Source organism: Primulina eburnea, chromosome 16 (assembly GCF_022965805.1).
Source record: "Primulina eburnea isolate SZY01 chromosome 16, ASM2296580v1, whole genome shotgun sequence".
Taxonomy (NCBI): domain Eukaryota; kingdom Viridiplantae; phylum Streptophyta; class Magnoliopsida; order Lamiales; family Gesneriaceae; genus Primulina; species Primulina eburnea.
Window position 1 is genome coordinate 19,955,603 of NC_133116.1, and position 9,174 is coordinate 19,964,776.

The window sequence follows — 9,174 nt, forward strand, 5'->3', positions numbered from 1 at the left end:
CATCTTCGCTAACTGACCAATCTGATTTTCAAGCCCCTTTATCGACGCATCCTGATTTTGAAGTCTAGTTTCAGTGGATGAAATAAACTTAGACATCATTTGCTCCAAGTTGGACTTTTCTTCTCTAGGAGGATCGGATCTGTACATCGGTTGTTTCCCATATTGTTGTCCTCCTTGCGGTCTATTCTGATTGTTTTGACCGCCCCATGAGAAGTTGGGATGTTGCCTCCACCCAGGATTGTATGTGTTCAAATAAGGGTCATGCCTTGGGCGGTTTTGGACTCCCACTTGGTTCACTGGTGCCTCATTTTGCACATAGAATGGATTGTCGTCTTGACAGTCCTTCGCATAGTGTTCCCCTCCACACTTTTCACAGAATATCTCTTGAAGACGCATCGTCGTGCCACCCACATTCAAGCCGTCTATTTTCCTGTTTAAAGCATCAAGTTGTGCAGTAATAGCAGAAAAATCAGTTACCTGGTGCACTCATGCACTCTTCCGCTGGTCGTTTCTTTCAGATTGAGGATGATAGCTGCTAGCATCCATCTCCTCTAACAACACATATCCTTCCTCCGCGGTCTTTCTCAACAGGGTTCCACAAGCAGCCGCATCTATCATAGTACGGTTAGGAGTAAGCAAACCATAATAAAATGTTTGAACGACTAACCCAAGTGGTAACTCGTGATGTGGGCATCTTCGTAGTAGATCCTTGAAGCGTTCCCATGCCTCATATAGAGATTCCTGATCAAATTGAGCAAATGTCGTAATGTCTGCCCGCAGCTTCATGGTCTTGGAGGGAGGGAAGTATTTGATGAGAAAAGCTTTCGCCATGTCGTCCCACGTAGCGATCGAACCTACAGGTAAACAATTTAACCATGCTTTAGCTTTATCACGTAAGGAGAAAGGAAATAAACGCAACCTAACAGCATCATCAGAAACTCCATTGAATTTAAAAGTATCGCAAATTTCAAGAAAATCCGCGATGTGCGTGTTTGGGTCATCCATTGCAGTTCCTCCAAATTGGACCGTGTTCTGAATCATCTGGATTATGTCTGGCTTGATTTCGAAGTGATTCGCCCGCACGATAGGCCTCACAATGCTAGGGCGTGCACCCTCCAAAGAAGGTTGGGCATACTCCAGCATTGGTATGCGACGCGGTATCTCAACTTGTCTATTGTCACGCTGTTCCTCTCCACGTTCTTGCTCGTGTCTTTCCATCAGTTCTTTAAGTCTTTGTTGTTGTCTTCGCCTTCGGAAAGTTCTTTCAATTTCAGGATCAAACTCAAGCTCCACGTCAAGTGACTTTGGCATGCACTGGAAGAAATATCTATAATAAAATATGAAGTGTTATCTCAAGAAAAATAAAATAATGCTAAAGGAAATAACTAAAAATAAAATTGTAGATTAACAGTCCCCGGCAACGGCGCCAAAAACTTGGTCGAGCAAAACTTGCACAGTGAAATCCCCAATAAAATATTATTTTGTGTGCTCAAAAATTAATCGCAAGTGCTCGATGTGAAGTTATAATATAGTGTACGTGAGTACGAGTATCGTTCCACTGAAGACTGTGTTTAACAATTATTATTTTCAGTTATTTAACAGTAGCAACGAAAATTGAGTTGTGTGATTATTCCTACTATACTCAAATAAATATGCGAGTAAAATGATTCAACAAGTAATGAATGAGAATTTAATCTAAAATGTTGAGTTAAAATTCAATGAGAGATGGATTTGTTGGGAATCTCGGTTCACCTACCCCTCGTTACTTAATTAATTCGTTCGATCGTGATCTACGCTTCCGACAAGATTTCCTAATCTATTGAACACACTCTCTCGAGCTATGCCAAACTAATTCTACTCAATGAAGTAATTAAATATCTTTAATTATTTATCAAGAGCAAATCGCATTTCGATCTATGAAATCCTCTAGTTTTCGACCCTAAGGACTATAACTATCGGCACGTATCCAATTTCATATATCTATGTAAATTGTAGATCCGCGAATTATACTACTCATTCCTATCACTCGTTATTCTCTCGAACTCACTCGTGATATGAAAACGTCGTTAAAGTTAGCTACGCTTTAATGACACAGTAAAACAGTAATAAAATCAAGAATAACGCACAGTCGAAATATAAATTAAGTTAAATCAACGTTCGAGGTAGGATCCCCTTTAATCCCAACAAATAATAAAGTTAGCTACTAGAATTCATATTAAAAATAAATGCAACAATGTTTAAAAGATAAAAACTAAGGCAGAAATACTAGAAGTGGCGAAAAACGCGAAGAACGGTGCCCGGAAAATGTCGAATCTTCAATCCAAGCGCCTCGTGCTCTCCAAAACTCTTGACGGCTGAAGAATAAATTCTGAATAATCCTCTAATTTGTGCCTCCCCCTTGCCATATCAGCCACCCTCTCCAAATAAGGTAAAGAATCGGCTACAAAAATCTTGCCAAAAATAGGTGGCGCTCGGGCAGCAGAAAAGTACCGCTCGAGCACCACACCTTCTGTAAACTTCCTTGGGGTGTGCGGCATTCGCGCTCGGGCGGTAGAAAACTACCGCTCGAGCGCCAACTCTTCTGTACATTGGCCATTCTAAACCATAACTCGTGCTCGGGCGGTAGAAAAGTACCGCTCGAGCGCCGACTCTTCTGTCGAGTTTGTGGAATTGATCACCTTTCGCGCCCGGGCGGTAGAAAATTACCGCTCGAGCGCCGCTCATTCTGTCCGTTGCCTTCTCTTTTGTACACTTTGCTCCATGTTCTGGTTTTCCGGCCACTTTTCCTGCAAATTCGTCATGCCCTAGTGAGATATGATAAAATGCAAATGTTTATTCTAAAATGAACAAAATGTGATTGAAATAAACGTATGCACAATGCAAAACACATTCAGACTAATGCAATAAAACACGTAAAAACGACACATATCAACAACCTCTGTTCTTGAATGAAGATCTAACTTGTTTTCCAAACTGACATACTGAACAAATTTTGTCTTTTGAAAAATCTATTTTGGGCAAACCAGTTACAAGATCATAGTTACTCAGATAGGCAATAGATTTAAAGTTTAAGTGGTTCAATCTCTTATGTCACAACCAGTTCTTAGATGATTTTGAAGCAATGAAACAAACTGGTGCATAAGATTGTTCAGTCCAACTGACGTTGTAAGTATTACCACAACAATTTCCAGTTAGGATGACCTCATCAGTTGAGTCTCTAACTAAACACGTGTGTCTGTCAAACTGAACTGAGAAATTTTTGTCGCATAACTTACTGATGTTTATCAAGTTATACTTCAAATTCACAACTAGCAAAACATCTTTAATTGTAAAGTTACTATGGATTAGCTTACCCTTACCCACATTTTTACCTTTGAAGTTGTTTCCAAAACTGATGTTTGGTCCAGTATATTTGATCAGTTGAGATATCAAATTTTCATCTCCTATCATATGTAGCAAGCAACCACTGTCTAGATACCAAGTTGATTTCTTGCTTGTTCATATTACCTGCAATCACACACAGTATATAATTTTGGTACCAATATTAATTTGGGTCCTAAACTAATTAGTCCTTTAGGAACCCAGACTTGAATCAGCCTAACTGATTTCCCGGTTACTGTGTTCCAAATGGTTTTTCTCAAATTTTTGGCAATATGTGTCTGATGTGAGGATGAGACGGTATGATTTGTATCTTTTTTCAACTGGCTATTCTTTTGATGTAATTTCTAAACTGGCTTACAGTTGTAGTAATTGTCATAGTCATTCCTTGAGTACTGATTTTTGTGACTGAACCGTTTAGGTGACCAGTTTCTTGTATCAGTTAAACTCTCAGAGCTATATCCAATATCATACCATTTGCCTTTGTTCTTACTTTCAATCAATTGAACAGCTGGTTTACTAGGTTCTGAGAATTCATTTACCATGGTTGATTTTACAAAGGTAATGTACTTTCCGTTGTTTTCATACAACCTTGGCTTTGTATCACTTGCAAAATTTTCATCATGACTGTTAAAACCTAAACCAGTTTATCATCAAATGATTTTTGAGAATTTTGCATTTCAGTAAATGCAACTGAAGACTTGTTCCAAGCTTGGATCATTTCAGTATGTTTTGAAATCTCTGTTTTTAACTGACATATCAAAGCCTGATTTTCGATTTTTTCAGCTTTCGCTGTGCAATCTCCCTTTTAGACTCAACAGTTCAATTGACTTATCAGTTTCTGTCTTGTTGTCATTGGGATTAGTTTGCTCAGTTTTAACATTCTCAAATGATCGAGCAAGTTTGTGATACTCATTTACCATGTCATGCAGTGTAGTAATGAGTTCCTCATGAGTGAAGTTAGTAGAGCTAAAGTCAAATACATGTTCACTTGCTGACTCCAGTTCAGCATCATCTGCCATTAGACACTTGACTTCCTCTTCATCTTCACTTGAACTGATTGGGCTTTCTGGTTCTGACTCATCATTGTCAGTTTCTGCCCACTTAGATTTGCTTTCTTCAGCCAAAAGAACTTCATGCTTCTTCTTGAATGATTTCTTGTCATCCTTGGTCCTTATTTTGTGCTCATATGGCTTCTTTCCCTTATCAGTTGATACTCGACTGTCCTTCTTTGGCTTAGAATAATCTGCTATGAAATGACCAGATTTGCCACAGCTGTAGCAAACATAGGATTCTTCCTTGGATTTGTTCTTCTGATATTGCTTCTGGAAGTTTCCTTGATTTCTTCTCATGAATCTCCCAAATTTCTTAACAAACAATGACATAGCATCATTGCTCAGTTGATCAGCAGATTTGTCAGCTGAACCAGTTGGTTCCAGTCTGACAGCAGTTAAAGCAGTTGTGGTAGTTGGTGCAGAAGGCTCTCCTTCTTTGGTTTATAGTTCAAACTCGTAAACCTGTAAATCAGCAAACAAGTCATGAAGTTTGATCTTATTAAGATCCTTTGACTCTCTCATTTCCAGGGTCTTGACATCTCATTCTTTGGGAAGACCTCTGATCACCTTCAGTGCCACTTATTTGTTTGAATACACTTTGCCAAGTGCATTCAGCTCAATGATAATACCACTGATCCTTTCATCATAATCATGCATGGATTCAATAGCTTTCATCTTGATATTATCAAATTTTTGAACAACAACTGATAGCTTGTTCTCTTTTGTTTGCTCCTTTCCTTCACACAGCTGGATCAGTTTCTCCCATATTTCTTTTCAAGTTTTGCACATCTTGATTTTGCTGAAAGTGACTTTATCCAGCGTTTTGTATAAGATATCCTTAGCCACATTGTCTAGATTGGCTTTCTTTTTGTCCTCAGTTGTCCGTTCTTCTCTGGGCTTTTCTATACGATGAGGTGCCCCATCAGTAATGGCAACTGCTGTATTTGCTTTTAGGACCTTCATGGGACCATCAGTGATGACATACCACATGTCGTCATCTTGTGCAGCTAAATGAGCCTGCATTCTGATTTTTCAGTCGGCAAAATCTTCTCTGAAAAACATCGGTATTTTGTTGAATGAAGACATGTTGAACAATTTGTGAATAATAGTATTCTGAGACAAGATTCAACTTCTCTGATACCACTTGTTAGGATCGGGTGATAGGTTGAAATGTGTTTAGAATGGGGGTTGAATAAACACTCACGAATTTTATAACCTTTTCGAATGAAGTGTAAGTTTTGGGACAAACAGAAACTTAGGAATCTTTTCAGTCGATGACAATCAGTTTAACTGATTACAGTTGTGAAAATAAACTGACTGAAAGATAGAATAAATAACGTAAGTAATAACACGAAGATTTATGGATGTTCGGAGAATAAATCCTACGTCACCCCTTCTATCACAAGGATATGATATGCACTAAAGTACTTTGAACGATACAAAACTTGTACAGACCCACTTCATTTTGGACTTAACACTGCCAAGACTGAAACTCTTAGTTTATTAAATATCACAATTCTTCGACTGAACTTAGCAGAACTGACCTCGCTAAAGATCAAGTAAACAATGAAACAGTTTGTACTTATATGCTCAAAAAGTAGCCTCAAATGCTACGAATAATTCTGATAATTGTGAGCTTTTTGATTCTCGAATGAGAGTAATAAATTCAGCAGAGTAACAACAAGCTTGAGCGAATAGATAGATCATATTGATTCGAGAGTTGGTTTCTCAACTGCTCTTCTCACCTATTTATAGGCTTCTATTCAATGGTAACATTAAATATTATTGAATCTTTATATCTGTTGATTGCCACGTCAACATTATTCTGACAATCGTACACTGTAGCTCTGAAATGCGGCGTTCCAGTACGAGTTATAGTCTGCTTTGTACCATTGTCGATTAAATTTCTTTTTTAACTGATGACGTGTACAGCTGAATGATCAGCTGATTCGCTGGTAAACTCACAACTGAATATGTCAACTGATTATTTTCCAACTGATCAGTCAATTGTTTTTGAAAGTTCAGTTCCGCTGGTTTCAGTTGCCTTTAATAAACTGCGCATTAATATTCAGTTAGGCAACTCAGTTGATTTAAGTGTGATCATTTTAGTCCAATAACTTAGTTTCTTAGTTTGTCAAACAACCGAAATTAAGTTTCTAACAGAAATTCTATTTAAGGAGGGAAGAATTGTAAGGTCTAAAAAATTCGAACTACGTAACATGACTGCATGCAATATAGGGTTTTACTAAAATATGTGTTTAATTATTTTAAATCTTTAAATGCATGATTATTGCATGGATATGTGTTTCATTTCATGGTTTATTAAGATTTCATGTATAAGGGCTTTAGTAGTTTTTCACGCTCGAACGAGGAACAGAGACCGGGGATAATTAAGGAAAAAATATTTTTATTAAATAATAATTTTTAATTATTTAATATATGGTGTAAATAAGGGTGATTTTTTAAAATGAACCTTGGTATGGTATTTTTACTCATTGAGTCATATTTTAAACTGGTACGCAAATTTTAGCAAGTTAGGGGGCTTTTTGAGGGTTCGAGAAATATTTTCAAAAACGTACTAAACGAAATATTTTTCAAGAGAGTTTTTGAGCTTAATGAGATCATTTAATGCATAATGGGCCTAAAATTCTACTAGACTTCATTATTTTAATCATGCCCTATTTGTTCCAAACATCGTCACCGGTCTCTTCCTCGATCCCGCCTCGAATAATCGTCCTGAAATATGAAGCTTGAAAGAAATTCTAACGTGCATCACATAAACATGAATAATTTAAATAATGCATTTAAATAAATCATGCACCGCTAAAATCAATATAAAATTGATTTAAATTATTTAATAATTAAATAAATACATGGGTTATACGTGTACTGAATTTGGGCACTACAAATTATCTAAGCCTTTGTATCACTCTCTACTGTAAAGAATTTGATGACACTTATTTTTCCATCTTCAAGTTGCTCACTTAACACTCACATAAGTTCAATCAGATCATCAAGGATCATCAAGTGCCACAAAAACCACTCAAACTATCTATTGAAAGCAATCTACACAAGTGTTGTATTAGTTGTTGAATCGAATCGAATTGAATTGGAGAATTCACACAACCATTGTTTGTTATTTGCTAAGTTTGTACTATGAGTTTTAGTCAGAAATTGGATGCGTGCTAAATTGAAGTATGTTATTACAAATTATTATAAAACGAAAAACATTCTAATGAATTATTTCCTTAAGTAGAAGAAGACATAGAAGGATATTGTCATCGGGATTCCATAAAATCTATTGTTTTATTTACTTTACACATTATTTTATTAATGTATTCGCTAAAATCAAAACCAAGTCAATATAACCCAATCCAAAAGGACATTTTTGCATCTTCTAAAAACGTTATATGTATTCGTATTCATGAGATGTATTTAGCTACTTGGGAAAAAGGCTTGTATAACTAATAACTATCAAGACCAGCTCGAGTAGGCAAGAAAATTTTGAAAGAGTTTATTCATCCTCTCTAAATTCTATATCGATTCTAAATAAATTAATTTTATTATTATTAAGCTTATAATAACAATAAATTATTATATCTGAAATCATCTTATAAGTCGTATTAAATTTTTTTTTTTTAGAAAAAAGCAACTAATGCCCAAAATTGTTCAACTCATATATTGAAATCCATATGAATGCTTGTGGCTTAATGATCAGCACTCGTGCACACAGAAACGGCACTACACAACATGATTATCTTGTTAGATTAGATGTCTTGCAAGTCAACTGTTGACTAGGAATTTTATTGACTCGGTTGTAAAAAACAATCGGTATTTTAATATAATTCATTATTTTATGATTTGTTATTTCTTTATCTGTATACACATGTGAACAACATAAATAAAGACCTTGATTATACTTTAATACAAATGTATCGTAATTCAATGTTGAAATTCGTTTGTAAACATTGTATGATCTAAATTTGTTCATAGTCGATTCAGCCGCCTAAAACATGGATAAAGGTCGCTTGAGCACGAGACTATCATATATGATGTTGTGCACTGCGTTTCTTGGTAAGGGCATAGAGATGTCCAAACATGTAGATGGGCAGTCATGTGATGATTATACCGAACAACCCTCCCTCGGACTTTCCAAGTGGTTATCATTCATCGAGAGGATAAGTCGTGGTTATGATTGTACACCATTAGTCCTTACGACTTGGGACAACACTGAGGCTATATATGCTAGGGTTGTGCTTTGACTCGTTTACCGGATCCAGGAGAGTCCTGATGGCGAGATTGGGTACAGTTGTGACACATATAGGAGCCAGTGCATTGTAGTCGGGGATTCACCGCTCACCTACGGGTGTGGATATCCTATGTGATCTAATGAAATAATAGTGTGTGGAATCTCTTGCCAGAGTATGAGATGTACATTGGAGAAGGAGTTCTCCAATGGTACACGCGATGCCACTACTTATATTTATCACATAGTTATCGAATTAATATGCAACCCTCGGTGAACCAATGGTTGCAGATTCAATCGGGAAATATGAGTTGAAGGGACCGTACTGTACGCTATTCATAATCGAGTGCTTCTTGCAGGCACTATCAGTGATACCTAGGGAATCATAGGGTGATGCTACTAGACGCTCTTACCATAGTTCGATGGGTTTAATCAGAAATATGATTTTAAAATTCTCATGATCAATTGTTGATGCATAGAATGGGGCAATTAAGG

The 9,174-nt window shown here is 36.7% G+C and overlaps 1 non-coding gene across 1 annotated transcript; it reads left to right on the forward strand.

Annotated features, from left to right (window-relative positions):
* Positions 1-676: 676 nt before the first annotated feature.
* Positions 677-782, forward strand: LOC140817603 (small nucleolar RNA R71). The gene has a single exon (XR_012114817.1). It is a non-coding gene; the product is annotated as a small nucleolar RNA R71 (small nucleolar RNA).
* The last annotated feature ends 8,392 nt before the right edge of the window (positions 783-9,174 follow it).